The sequence below is a fragment of the Sus scrofa genome, chromosome 2 (assembly GCF_000003025.6).
Source record: "Sus scrofa isolate TJ Tabasco breed Duroc chromosome 2, Sscrofa11.1, whole genome shotgun sequence".
Taxonomy (NCBI): Eukaryota; Metazoa; Chordata; class Mammalia; order Artiodactyla; family Suidae; genus Sus; species Sus scrofa.
Window position 1 is genome coordinate 136,754,078 of NC_010444.4, and position 14,277 is coordinate 136,768,354.

Sequence of the window (14,277 nt, forward strand, 5' to 3'; positions counted from 1 at the left end):
GGATCGTTAACCCACTGAGCAAGGGCAGGGATCGAACCCGCAACCTCATGGTTCCTAGTCGGATTCGTTAACCACTGCGCCACGACGGGAACTCCCAGAATTATTATTTTTAAAATTTTTATATAACTTTTCATTTACACTTATTACAAAATACTTCCTATGTTCCCAATGTGGTACAATAATACATCCTTGAGCCTGTCTTACACCGAATACTTTGTACCTCCCATGCCCTCTTCCCATTGGTAACCTCTAGTTTATTCTCTGTGTCTGTGAGTCTGTTTCTTCTTTGTTATGCTGCCTCACCTTAAATTAATGACCATAACCCTCCCTAAGTGAGACCTAAACACTGCCCAGCCGTCATACTCCATCCCCAAGTCTACTCACACCCTCCCTCCCGCCGATGGCTTCACACCGATCGCTTCACACCTCCTCCTCCACCTCACTCTCAGCTGACAACCTCTTCCTAGTTTGCTAAGAAAATAGAAGAGACGTTCCATGGGCTCCACCACTACTTCCTCCACCCACCTGCATCTGTGCTCAGTGACTCTGCCTTCCATTTCACTAATATGGGGGAACCTTCCGTGCTCCTGTTTAAGGACATCTTCCTTTTTGGGGCACCAGATGCCATCTCCACCTGTTTACTCAAGGACTTCACTCCAACTTTTATCCCCCTTCTCACCTGCATCATCAAAATTCCCCTCTCTCCAGGTTTATTCCCATCCACACCCAAAAATACTGCAATTTTTCTCTCTTAAAGAAAAACCTCCTCTTGGCCTTGTATACCCCTCAAACTGTCCTCCGATTTCTCTGCTCTTATTTATGGGAAAACTTCTGAAGGTTCTGCTGCCTTCACGTCCTCTCCTTCCTTCCTTTCTCCCGTGCACTCCCCTCAGCCTCCAGCACGACGGCAAGATACCCCTGTCAAGGAGTCTCCATGTTAAATCTCAAGGCTAGCTTCCCTTGCCTCTTTTCTAGAGTGTAGGCGTTCATCTCTCCCTGCTCGGCGCCCTCGCCTCCCTCTCCTGGTTTCCCTCCTGCCTGGCTGATTGCTCCTTCACGGGCCCTCTTGCTGGCACTTGTTCCTCTCTAAGGTTCAGTCCCTGGACCTCGCATCTCCACTCACTCTGTTGTTAATCTCCCCCAGAGTGGCTTTAAATATAATTCAGTTGTTGACAACTTCCAAATTTATATCCCTGGCCTAAATCTTTTTCTGGATTCCAGCTCATATTGTCTCTAGACAGTCTCCTGAAGCCAAAGCATGGCTGCTCCCCCCGAGGCAGGCCCAAGCTTACCAGGCCTGCCCAGTCTAGAGCGCACCCACATCCATGTAGACATTTGAGTTTTAAACTCCAATCTAGAGGGCAAAAATTAAGACTTTGCCTCCGCACAGGCCTTTAGAGCCAGGGCAGTTAGAGTGGCCGAGCAGCTCACGGGGAAGTACTCCAGGGTGGATCAACGTGGCCACTGTGACTGCATCTTACTTGCCCCTGACATCTGTGCACTCTGCCTGCTCTGTGTCTCCATCCTGCCTTCCTCCCCAGGTGCAGGGGCACAGCGACCCTCCAGGAAGGCCCAATTCTGAGGACACTGCCCGTCTATCTTGTGGCCTCGATGCATTGTCTTACTTTTGGGCTTCATAGTTCTGTGGGCCGCCACGGGGACCAGGGCAAGTGGGGAGCTCTCTAAGGCCCCTCTGGCTCCTTTTCCACCTTCTCTGGAGCCAGACCTGACCTGGGGAACCCCCGTGGGCTTTCCCAGCCCAGTACCCACAGATGGGAGGCCACGAGCAGTCTTCACTGCAGCAGGAGGCGGCAGTCTCCAGGAAGCCTCCTCAGTGGGCTTCTTAGCAGCAAAGGGGATGGGATGTAAGGCCGTCTTCCCCTCCCCACATCACTCAAGGCTGCAATTTTGCAAACCAAGAATTAAAGGCTGGAATACTCAGTGCCCTGCGGTCTCCCAAAGTGGGAGGATCCTAAAGGAGGCTCAGCTTCCCTTAGAAGGCGCACTGGCAAGAGGTACCCGGGAAAACAAGCAGTCTTGGGGCACCGCTAATCTGCTTCTTCCTCTTCTTCAGAGTGTCTGGCTGAGCCCAAATTGAATTATTAACCTAGTCCTGTGTGCCCGTGTCACTTTTCCAGACAACCAGTTTATTCATGACTCGCCCACTATCAATTTCAACATGCAATTTGCAATGAAATTTGACTGATCAGCAATACCATAATTAGTTGCAAATGTCTGTGCTTGTATTTGTTTGGTGTAGGGGCTTTTTCATTAAAGTGACGGAGGCCAGTAAATGCCATGACTTTTCTCTGGAACATAGGACTAGCAGCAGTTGGACCAGAAACAAGCAGGATGGTAAAGAGACTGGGGGGGTTTGAAGCCGCAGCACCAGGAGCTGTGTGTTACCCTGACCCTTCTGTGTGGACAAAGAGGACTCCGAGTTGGACAGATGATAACCTGTGTAATCTGTGGCAAAGAAGGGAACTGGAATTGCTTTGCCTGGCCTCTCCCTCCATCTCCCCAGATCTGCTTGCATACCTCCAGCAACAGGGGGCTTCCTACCAGATGAGGCAGCTCTACTTATGAGAAACTTCTTCCTCGCCTGGGCTCCCACCTGCAGTTGTAGGTCTGCTTCACTAAGTCCAGGGTTCTGGTCTCAATGCAGAAACGGTCCCATTGCATGGGCTGAGGCCGGGCTCTAAGCCTCAATTTATTCACCTGGAAAAGGGGAATTATGCAGTTGTCTCAAGGATTATAACAGAGTTTCTAGCTGCAAGCAACAGAAATCGATTCTTAAGCAGATTGACTCAGTTGACTTAAGCTAAATTGATTTAAGCCCCAAAATAATAAGGATATTGAGCATTTCAGAGAATCTCTCGGCAGAGCAGAGAAGCAGCCCCATAGACTACACGGCTTTGAACAAGGCCCCAGGTCACACTGCAGTACTCAGTTGGGATCTTGCTGTCGTCACTGTCACCACTGTACTGGGCCAGGTAGGCTGGGCTGCAGCATCCTGTTCACGCCCTCAGGAGTCACCATCCCCACTGCCCTAGGAACACTGGCTAGCTGCACCCCTGATAACCACCAAATGCTTCTTTGGGCCACTAGCTCCTGGGTCACAGTCTGGAGCCCATGTGTCTGATGCCCATGTGTCTGATGGTCAGAGCCTAGGTCATGTGCCCTTGCCCAGCCACAGGGAGGCTGGGAAACACACGCACGTGCTACTTTCAGCCTCTCTGGTGGGAAGTGGGCTCCGCCTGAGAATAAGGGGAATTCCCTCTCACAGGAAGAGGGTTCAGATCCTGGGTAGCCAAAAAGAAGAACAAAGAATCATATACGACAGTAGATGTTAAAGAGGTTTGAAAAGGTATCAAGCTCTGCTAAAGATTAGTATTCATTCCAAAAATATTTCTGCAGGTGCAGAGGGAAGGGAGTTGTGGTCCTGCCCTCAAGGAGAGTACAGTACAATCAGAGTAAGGAGGCATGGGCCAGGTGATCCTTGTTCTAGGCAGGGGCTGGTAACTCCTGTGGATGTCAGGATGCCCGGATCATATTCTGCTTAACTGTGAGGTCCCAGGTCCCAGGGCAGTGAGCAATATTTGGGGATTTCTGAGGCAATCCAATGTTTTCCTAGAGGTGGATGTTACCTCGTATTCTCACTGGATCCCAAAGCTGTGCATCAGTCCACTGATGCCTTGTACAGATCCAGGTCCAAGGATTCCTGCCCATACACATTTACTTCCTGTTTTAGAACTGTTGTGGTTTCCCTGCTTCGTATTTGTCCCTCATCTTCTGGTCAAAGCCGTCCAACTTTCTCTGGAGAATCCACTCCTCTTCTTATGTTCCGCTTGTGTACTTCAGGTGGAGTTAATTCCCTGTCTTGAGCGTCACTTGTGAACCAGGCCTGACCAATCAGAGTAGCATGGGCCTTGTGCACCGTTCCAAGCTGCGTAATGGTTTAGGGATGAGCGCGTGATGCAAGCCAAGCCACAAGGTCCATTTGGAGTCAATACCAAGTATTTAAGTAGCCCAGAAAAAGATGTTGTCCTTTCTTCTGGACTTAGATATGTGAGGGGGTCATCTTGGAGCTGCTTGCATCTATCCTGCCATCACAGTCTAAGAATAGCATCAATGCTAAAGAAAGCAGAAATGAAGAATGGCCTGGTCCAGATGACATTTTTGAGCCCCTGGACTAAGCTGTGCCTGAAGCCCCTTAACTTTTTCTTTATGTAAACCAACCAACCAGATAAATAGATTCTTTTTGCTTAAGCAATTTGTGGTGAGTTACATTTTACTTAAAGCTGAAAGAGTTCTAATTGATTCCCACACACATACACTCTGCTAAAGCACCCTGAGCCAATTCCTTAGGAAGATGCACAGTGAAATCACCAGGGGGCCTTCTCTCTGGTACAGTAGTTCTTCAGAACCTCATGATGAGGTAAGTCTCCACAAATCATTCCATTTTACAGATGGGAACACTGAGGGACAACCAATCAAGAGCCCGAGCTACACAGCATTGACCTAGATGCTGAGCCTCAAGATGCGGCTGCTCTGGAACCATCCCCTTACCTCCCCAGATCTTAGCCGTAAGTCCGCATAAGCCAGCGGACTTCTGGATGTACAGCTGTGGCTGAGGTTGGGAGACTAGTCAACTGAGAACATACTCGGTCTGTGTAGAGTTCAGGACACTAACCCAGGTCTACTGTTCCTGCTGGCATCAGGGTAATAATCAAACGGAGGGCCCCTGGCCGCACCTGGGCCGGGTCTTCTTAAAGGCATTTCCGGGGCTTGCTCTCATGCCCTCTCACGATGCACCCCCACGATCACCCCGAAGGGACCCTGTGTGCTTCCAGCAGTGAGCGGGAAACAGTGGCATTTGCTCCTAATGACCCACCTTCAACGTGTGAAAAGCATGACCCGAACTTGAAGGGAGCCGTCTTCTTTCCCAAGGAAGATATTGAGGGGCGCTTCTTTCAGAGATGTCGTCGGCTCTGTCCTTCCAGGGATGGAAGACCTGGACCAGGGCGAGGGACATGAGGACAGGCTCCCCCTTTGAGGAACCCCGCTCGAAGGTGCTGATAGTAGCAAGGAATGAGGGTCCCCTGAATTAGAAGCTGCTCAGAAAGGGACAGTCGGAGACCTTCCTCCTCAGCCTCTGGGGACAGCCTTCCAGCACCCCCGGAAGTCCCAAGCTTCTAAGTCAGTTACACAGGTGGACAGCCGTGGCACACGTGGCGAGATCTCCTGGGGCACAGGGAGCCCCTGTTGTGTTTATGGCCCCATGTGACAACGTTGGAATGCCTGAACCTGCGTGGCGTCTCACTGTTCTTACCCACAGTCAGAAAGATGGGTTTCCCAGGATGGTTCCAGCTTCAAGCATGTTGCCCAGCTGCCAGACCCCATGTTCCTTTTTGGGCTTTTGAAATGATAGGGCCTGCCGAGGCCTGGACAGGACTCTGTTGCCTCTAGGCCCAAAGATCTGGTGCTGCGTGTGCCCTACAGTTCGCCCCAGAAGCCCAAGCTGAGCAGGATTGTTAGCAGGCCGAGGGTAGGGGTCCGGGCACATCGTTTCTGAACCGCTTCTGGAATTGGGCTGGCAAGTATTTGCAGCCTGAGAAATGAGCTGAGCCCTTGCCTTGAATCTGTCCTTCTCCAGTTCTGCGTTTCCTCACAAAAGCGTCACCGCTCACGCACACACACTCACACCCCAGCCCAGGTCAGGCACACCCGCGCCTTTTGCCTACCTCTCAAACAGGGGCCAGCAAACTTTGTGTACAGGGTCAGGCAGTAAATATTTTAGGCTTTGTGGTCCATGGTTCTGTGCAGTCTCGATACAAGTTCATTGCCTGTGATGTGAAAGCAGCCAGAAACAATATGTAAATGAATGGGCATGGCTGTGCTCTTTTGTTTATGAACACCCAAATCTGAAGTTCATGTAATTTCCACTTCTCATGAAATATTATTCTTCTTTAATTTTGTTTTCAACCATTAAAAAATATAAAAGCTATTCTTAGCTTATGAGCTGTACAAAATAGGCAGAGAGCCAGATCAGGCCCTCAGGCCACAGTTTGCCAATTCCTGAGCTCCCTAAAGGCCTAGCAGTTAACAATCCAGTGTCATCCCTGCAGTGGCCGAGGTTCGAGCCCTAGCCTAGGAACTTCCACGTGCTACAGGTACAGCCAAAAAAATTAATACAAAATAAAAACCTGCACATAGTGTACCTATTCCCTATTCTAAAACGTGCTGTCCTGGGGCCTGGACCCCCAGAGTCGCTGAGGCAGTCATGTCCTCTAGAAATATGGGTGGTAATTAAGTGACCAAACCTTCTGGTTTGCCCAGAACTGAGGTGTTTCCCAGCATGTGGGGTTTCAGGTGCTAAAACCAGGACAGTCTCAGGCAAATCAGGACATTTGGTCACCCTAGGTAGTAATCAGTTACCCAAAGAGCCAGGCCTTAGGAAGGAGCTGGCCGGGGTTCCAGAGCAGCCCCTAGGGCCTGCCCCATGCACTGCCTGGTCCTTGCCGTTTGTGGTGGGGCCTGTCCCACCCTGCTTGGCCCTAGCAGGGAGATGCCCCCTCCTCCAAGCGAGAAAACCTCTGTGGTCTGGGCGCTCTCAAAAGGCAGGAAGTTGAATCATCAGCTCCGGTAACGTCTCCGTCAGTCTGTGGGTCGGCCTGGGGAGCTCAGGGCTCCAGGCCCAGGGGGCTGGCTCCACTTTGTTTGCTGCTTTCTCTGAACAGAAAAGCTCCAGAAGGAGGCTTCCACCGAGGCTTCTGAAGAAAAGAAAGCTTTTGAGTTAGGTGGGGAGGAGAGCTGGGTGCAGGTCCACTGGGGCCCTCACCTGACTTTGGTCTGAGCTTGCTGTGTGGCCTTCGGTTATTCTCTCACCCTCTCTGTTTCTTTGCTTTGGCTTCTACCACAGAAATACTGATTCTTGAAACTCCCTTGATTTAAGAGTGTGGATGGTGACCAAAGTGAGAGCATCCTGTGTGCCTGGAGGAGTCCTTCTAGCTTTATGACCAGGGATGCAGGATGCTCAGACACACATCCTTCTCTGCCTTTCACCTGGGAGCAGGACCTGACCGGCTCCCCTGGCTCAGACCGCAGAGGTTTTAGGAAGGTGACAAGCCTGGGTTTAGGGAGCTGGAGATGAGGAGCAAAGGAGCAGCAGCAGGTTAGAGAGGGATACCCACAGATAGTACCAGGGATGCCCTCTCCTGCCTGTGCCAGCCCCTGCATGATCTCATTTGATCCCCACAATGACCCTCTGAGCTAAGGACTATCATTATTTCTATTTTATCCGTGAGATAAATGAGGTCCAGAGAGGTCAAGTACCTTGTCCGTGTTCAAAGAGCTGCCAAGCGCTGGGGCAGGCATTAACTACTTTGTTAGATTAATGCTTTGAGGTGCGGGGGCTGTGGGCTGTGGCTCAGGAAGCCCGCAGATGGCAGTGGGGAGAGATGAGCTTCCCAGAGAGGCCTAGGGTGGGGTCAGGGGCGAAAGTGTTCTTCCTTCCTGATACGGCACGAGGACCTCCGCAGAGTACTTCAGAGTCTGGGGTGGGCTGGGCTGGGGCTCAGGCCCCTGGAGGAGGCCAGTGACGCCACACAGATGCTCCAGAGGTTCTGCCCGGGCCTGGTGAATACACTGCACGCAGAGTGGGGACTGAGCACTGACTGCACTGAACACAGTCAGCCAGCCCTGCTCCAGAGGTGCCCCCTGCACACTCCAGGTGCCTCTCCCTGCCCGTGCGTGGGTTCTGTACACAGGGCTCAGACCACGGGCCACAGAGCCCATGCCCTGCCTTGCTTGGTTTCCCTCTTCCTCTGCGAGGAAAGGGACATTGAGAGACTGGCAGGTCTAACCACGCTTCGCAGAGGACCAAGCCCAAGAGGGGCCAGTAGGGCCACGGAGAGGATGTGCTTGCTGGAGCGGAGCCAGCCCCAACTTAGGTGTCCTTAGTAGCTTAGCAGGTAGGCAGTCCTGACGAAAGACACCAACCCAGCAGTCCAGGCCGCTGACTGGACTGCCAGCGTATGCTCAGGCCAGGCCTAGCGATGCCTTCTCTGATCAGGTTCCAAATCCCTGAGCATACCTCACCCTCTCTGGGGCAGCATGAAATTCTCCACAAAACTCTTCATCTAAGAAGGGTTTTTGATGACGTCCACCATGTGGGCAGGGACTGGACTGGTAAAAACAGGGATTTTTAGAGGCTTGATTGGGACCTACTGGGGGCCAGGCCTGGCTGGCACCTCAGGGTCTGGGTCTGGGGTCCAGGTGCAGGGGCCGAGGCTACCCTCCTGACTCCTGGACCTGGGCTGGACCTCCGCACACTCCCAACGCCCCAACCCCTTGCCCAGGTCTCCGGAGCCAAACTCTCCTTGAAGACATTTGGCATCTGTTACCTGGCTATTTTAGGCAGCCCTGCCAAGTTGGACTCAATCAGGCAAAGGTGAGGTAGTTCCTTATTAGGCACGGCTGGCTAATCCTTCCAAAAGAGCCTTTTGGGGGTGCTGGGGGTCTTGTGGGGAGCACACCCCTCATCCTACCCTCCATTTCCTCTGGCACAAGCAGAGGAGCAGCCTGGGCAGCCCAGCCTTGTCCGGGGACTCCGCACAGAATGTGAGCTCCATGGGCACGTGCGGGACTGAGGGCCAGGGGCAGCACAGCGCTTTTGGCCAGGCCTGGGCCTGGCCCGCTTCCCTGCCCCCGGCCCCTTCCCACCGGAGACAAGGTAGAAGGGGACTGGCCGGTTGAGGACACTGTGGGACTGTGCTCAGGGAGGGACAGCTCTGGGCCTGTGAGTGTCAGCCTGGGGGTGGGGCCTGGGAGGCCTTAGTCTTTCCCAGTCCAAAGGCCACCAACAGCCCAGGGGCTGCGGGTGGAGGGGCTGTTCTTCAGCCAGGGAAGGACAAAGGGGGCGGGCTGGCGAGAAGGAAGAGGCTGGGCCGAGTGCATATCCTGGGGCCTGAGGTCATCTCTGCCCGGCAGGCTGGGCGCCGGGAGCTGCCCTCGGCCTCTCCCCACGCTGCAGCCTGGACAGAGCCCTGCAGGATGGCCTTTCTTCTTCAGCCCCTCCTGCTCCTGGGTGGCAAGTTTCCTGTAGGACCTGAGTGAGATATCACCAGGCCGCCTGTCTCCAGAGGCAAGTCCCTGCCCAGCTACTCCTGGCAGACAGTCTCCCCTTCAAGGCATTTTTCCTTATCAGGGGTGGGTGCTGTCAGACTGGCCAGGATGGAATTTCTTACCTGGGGGCTGGTGCATAAGGGATCTGGTCGGAGAGCTCTTTGCAAGCCCCTCACCTTGCCCCAGGTGGCAGTGCTCCGCTGTCACCTTGGTCCCTGGTGGAGCCAAGTGGGCTCCATGGGGATCCAAGGGGTGAGAGTGAGGCGTGGCCGGAGCAAAGGGGATGCAGCAGCCAGGGCTGTCGCTGTGGGATGGTTCTGCTCCAAGGCGCTGAGTGCCCTGTCCCGGGACGGCGAGGAGCCTGGGCAGGGATGGTGAGGAGGGAATTTGGAAATGGCTGAGGAGCTGGACTCAAGGCCTCCACCTGGGCACTGTGCTGTGGGCCAAAGGAGCCCTCCCTCAGACCGTGAGAGTCTCAGGGATCAGAGGAAGGTCCCAGCACTGGTTGGGCCTAAGGAGAAAGAAAAGCTATTCAGACCAGGGACGGGGGTGGGGCCGTGGCAGCAAGAGTCTGGAGGTGGGAACGTGGCAGGTAAGTGTCAGGACCAGTGAGACACCCAGGGAAATGTGTACAAAGGTTGCGGGCGGATAGCTCTGGCCTTGAGCTCTATGCCCTCCCAAGCTATTGCCCACTGTGATGGGTCGAAGTGTGCCCCACAAAAGATATAGTGAAGTCCCAACCCTCTCGCATCGGTGACTGTGACCTTATTCAGAAACAGGGTCTTTGCAGATTTAGTTGAGTTGAGGTCCTTAGGGTGGGCCCTAGTCCAACACGTTAGCTCTGCTTATAGGAAAGGGACATTTGGACCCAGACACGGGCACACACGAAGAGCACCACGCGAAGACAGAGATGTGCAGATGCAGGGGGAAGACAGCCTGGAGGAGGTGAAGGCAGAGGTTGAAGGCACACTGCCATAAGCCAGGAGCACCACAGGCCCCTGAAGCTGGAAGAGATGAGGAAGCCTTCTCCCCTAGAGGCTTTGGAGGGAGCCCGGCTGTGCCAACACCTTGATTTCAAACTGCTGGCCTCCAGAACTGTGAGAGAACACAGTTCTATTGTTTAAGCCGCTCTGTTTGTGGTACTTGGTTCTGGCTGCCCCAGGAGACTGACACCCCAGGCTGGTCCTGCATCCCGGGCTACCCTTCCATCGTGTCCGTGCCCCTCCAGCTAGCCTGCTCACTGCTTTCAAGTGCCGCACCTGCTCCATGTGGCAGAGTCTAACGTGGCTTCTCTGTGTCCCTCAATGTTGAGCCCTTGTCCGGGAGATCTGTAAGGTTTGTGGCCAGCCTGCCTCCCAGCCTAGACTATTTGCTCCTTTGGGCAGAACTGACCTGCAGGAGGGCAGCATGGGGCCTGGTACACAGTAGTTGCTGGGTCACTGTGAGATAAATGGAGTTGGTGAAAATGGCATGTGCCATCTGCTCCTCCACAGCCTGGCCCAGCTCTTGGTGGGCTGAGAACCATCCAGAAAGGATATAGCATCACCCATGCAGGCCACTCGCAGCTCCTCCGCTCTCCAGTTCCCTCCAGGCCCCACGTGAATCTGAAGAACTTGGGGAAATTCCTAACCTCCTCCTTCAATCGGGTCATTGGCCCTAGGAGTTTGCCTCAACATAAACTGCTCAGGTCCCTCCAACAAGGGGACTGTGTCTGTGGCTCGATGACTCATGCCCACAGCTCCATCCCGCAGCCTTGGGCGGGCCCCAGGCCTGGGGATGATGCCAGCCAGAGCAGACAAGGAGCTTGGACATCCCGCTGCCCCAGCCCAGTCCCCAGGAACGGAGTGTTCTCAAGGCTTCGGGACAAAAATCTGGAAGTAGAGGAAGCAACTCTCATTTGAACGGAGATCTGAGTGATGAAAAGAAGCAGACAGAGGCATCAGGGAGTTCAAAGGCCCTGAGGTAGGAATGAGCTTGGCATGATGAGGAACTGCAAAGAAGGTAGGGGAGGTTAGAGCGTGGTCAAAGAGAAATGTGGAGCCCCGGTGGCTCAGCGGGTTAAGGACCTGACGTTATCTGTGGTGTGGGCTTGAGCCCTGGCTCAGGAACTTCCTGGTGCCGTGGGTGCAGCCAAAAAAAAAAAAAAGAGAGAGAGAAAGAGAGAGCAGGAGAAAGAGAGAAGTCAGTGCAGGGGTAGGACGTGTGATTAGACTGGGCCCACCTGGATAATCCGGGCGACTCCCTCCATCTCAAGGTTCTTCATTTACTCATATCTGCAAAGTCCCTGTTGCTGTGTAAGTAACATATTCCAGGTTCTGAGGAGCCCAACATAGACGTCTTTAGGGGGCATCATTCTGCCTAATTCGAGCTGCATCTGTGACGTACGCCGTAGCTTGCAGCAATGCCGATCTTTAACCCACTGAGTGAGGCCAGGTATCCAACGCGAATCCTCTGGAAACTAGTTGGGTTATAAACCCCCTGAGGCACAGTAGGAACACCTCTCTCATCCTCTTGTCTGTCTCTCTCACTCTATCCCTCCATTTCTGTTTACCTCTCTACCTACCTATTGGGATCTGGCCATGGAGCTACTGACCTGTCACCTGGTCACAAGTATATCTCTCATCTTACCCCTTATCAAGTATCAGCAAGTTGTCTCTCACTCTAGCATTCCTCCAGGGCTTTACTCTTTCAGTGTGATAATGGCATCACCCCTCAGCCATCTGTCTAATGAACTGACTTTTTTTTTTTTTTTTTTTGGTCTTTTTTGTCTTTGAGGGCCACACCTGCAGCATATGGAGGTTCTCAGGCTAGGGGTCCAATTGGAGCTGCAGCAGCCAGCCTACGCCACAGCCACAGCGGCTTTAAACTGACTTTTAAACTCTCTCTTATTTAGTGGTCCTCTGTCCATGATGAATTATCGATCATCTTGCTCCATATTTGCCCATGTGTCACATGTGTGGACATTCTTTGTCAATGTCTGCAAATAAATCCAATAAATACTCATTGGGTGCGTGTCATAGGCCCGATTTGATGTCATGTATCAGTGAAATAAAGGGCAGATGACACCCCTGGTAGCTATATTGGGTTCTTTTTCATCATCATCATAATTATCACCCTCAGTGCCATCATTGCCAATCCATACATATTGCTCAAATTTGTTATGCTCTGGACCATTTTTATATGAACTTTCCAGCTAAATCCGGAGTGACTTTTGTTGACCAGCCTTCCTGTGTATGCATAAGGAATGCAGACTCATTTTAACTTGATCTTAAAGTGTGGGTAGAACAGTGTATCTGTTGGGCAAGAATCTCCTACATCAAATAACAAATCCTAAAGTTAAGTGGGAATTATTTTTAGGTTGTCTGGGCAAATAGCACAAAAGACAGGGATTCCAGAGATGTGGCACCAGGCCTGTGTGGATACACACAGCCACACAGCACGCACTATTCACGCCCATGGGTACACACAACTGCACACATGCACATGCAGGCACAGGTACACACGCTCTCTCCCCGCTGCCCCCACATAGCAGCTCCTTCCTCCCCCCACGCACATGCAGGGCTGAGGCAGACACTTCTGCACTGACTCATGTCCTACCTCATCTTGTTTCCAGTCCAGGAATCTCACCTCCCCACCTGGGTTGTGAGGTCTTCTGGGGCAAGGATGGCGCCTGCTCTTCCTTGGGCCCACTCTCCCAGCCCGGTCAGCCGGAGGACCGGACACCTAAGAGCTGCTTGCCTCTCCTTGAACTCTGAAAGCAGTTGGCGATCAGAAAGGTAAGGAGCTGGATGCCCAGTGGCAGAGGCTCTCCAGGGACGTCCCCACTGCCAAACACAGTTTTCCAGTGCTCCCTAGGAATCTGCCTTTCCTGTCCTAACTGGATTCCAGGGTAATGCAGGCTTTCTTTCCTCTGTACAACTCTCCTAGAGGAGCTGTGTTAGCTGGATAAGCTGCCCGGAGCTGGCCTAGCTGGAGAGCAGCTCGACAAGAATTCCTTTGTTCCCAGGCATCTCTGTGGCACAGGCATCCAGTGTCAATTCCTGTCCAAGCCTCTCCCCAGGGCCCTGGCAGGAGACCCAGCACATTTGGAAGAAGCCCGCCACCTGCCAGAGCTGCAGGTCCTAGATGCCCAGAAGTTATAGTGCCCAAGGTCACCCCAGGCTCACAAGTGACTTTGTCCTCAGTCCTAAGGGAGGAATAGCTTGCTTACTAGTGCCTGTAGGAGGCTCCCAAGGCAGCCACCTTGCACCCTGGAATACCTGCTGGCAATGGGAGGCTGGTCTAGGCCAGGGCACCATTAATGAAGCCTTGACTGGGGTGAGGCATCTCAGAGCCAGCTGGCCTTGTTCCTCTGGTTCCACACTGAGCCTCGATCCTATCTACGTATCTGACCCCATCCAAACCCACAGTATGCCCCTTCTCCGTCTGTGATATCCTCAGGGCAGGGACCTCATGAAACTCATCCCTGTAGCCTGAAGCCAGCCCAGACCAACCCTAGGAATTGTATGCACAACAAGTCTCCACCTGTGCACAGCTCGGCTCACAAGCTCACCAGCATCCCACAGGTCCAGTGCCCAAGCTCTGACCTCTGGCACCATCTGTGTCTCTCACCCAGCCCAGAGCCCTCACTCAGTGGATTTCATTAACTGTTTAGAGCTCACCAGGTAATGAATTTGTTCCCTAAGGAGCCAGGCTGGACTAGGCTTCCTCAGGCCAGATGAGTTGGGAAGAAGCGGTACTCTACCTGTCAGAGGAGGGACCTTTTCCTAGAGGCCATACTGCTCAGAAGCTTCTCTCTTCCCACGCTGGGTCCCAGTTATAGCCTGGCTCATGCCAAAGTCTCAGCAGCAAAGGCCAAGTGGGGCTTCTCCATGCTCTTCCAGGAGCTCAGCCTCAGTAGGAAGGGTCTGGAATGGACTTAGACTCTCAGGCTGGGCCAGAGAAACCCTGACACTGGGGCTCAGACAGGGCCAGAGAGGCTCCAGGCCACCCAGGAGTCAGCACTTTTTGCCCCTGCCTGCCAGGACCATGGTCTAACCGTTGTTGTGCACATTTGCTCTCTCCAACCTTGCTTCTGTTCTTGGAGAATTCTGAGCACCTGTCGGCCAACCAGCACTGCCCAGAGGGCAGAGGGCAGAGGGCTTCATGGGA

The 14,277-nt window shown here is 53.2% G+C and overlaps 1 protein-coding gene and 1 long non-coding RNA gene across 5 annotated transcripts in view; one reads left to right on the top strand and one right to left on the bottom strand.

Moving 5' to 3' along the window:
* The window catches only part of JADE2 (jade family PHD finger 2), a 145,949-nt gene that overhangs the window by 68,022 nt on the left and 63,650 nt on the right, over positions 1 to 14,277 (top strand). For both annotated transcript variants that reach the window (XM_021084771.1, XM_021084773.1), the window contains exon 7: positions 12,740 to 12,902. The gene's annotated coding sequence lies outside the window, so the exon portion shown is untranslated. The remainder of the gene's footprint in view (positions 1 to 12,739; positions 12,903 to 14,277) is intronic.
* On the bottom strand, positions 97 to 12,854 carry LOC106507323. 3 transcript variants are annotated; one of them, XR_001303225.2, is made up of 3 exons: positions 5,745 to 8,961; positions 4,895 to 5,014; positions 97 to 2,718 (listed from the first exon to the last, which is right to left on the bottom strand). It is a non-coding gene; the product is annotated as an uncharacterized LOC106507323 (long non-coding RNA). The 3 variants fall into 3 exon arrangements; XR_002341914.1 differs by lacking the exon at positions 97 to 2,718 and adding an exon at positions 12,724 to 12,854 and having other exon boundaries at positions 4,892 to 5,014; positions 5,745 to 6,773; XR_002341913.1 differs by lacking the exon at positions 97 to 2,718 and having other exon boundaries at positions 4,892 to 5,014.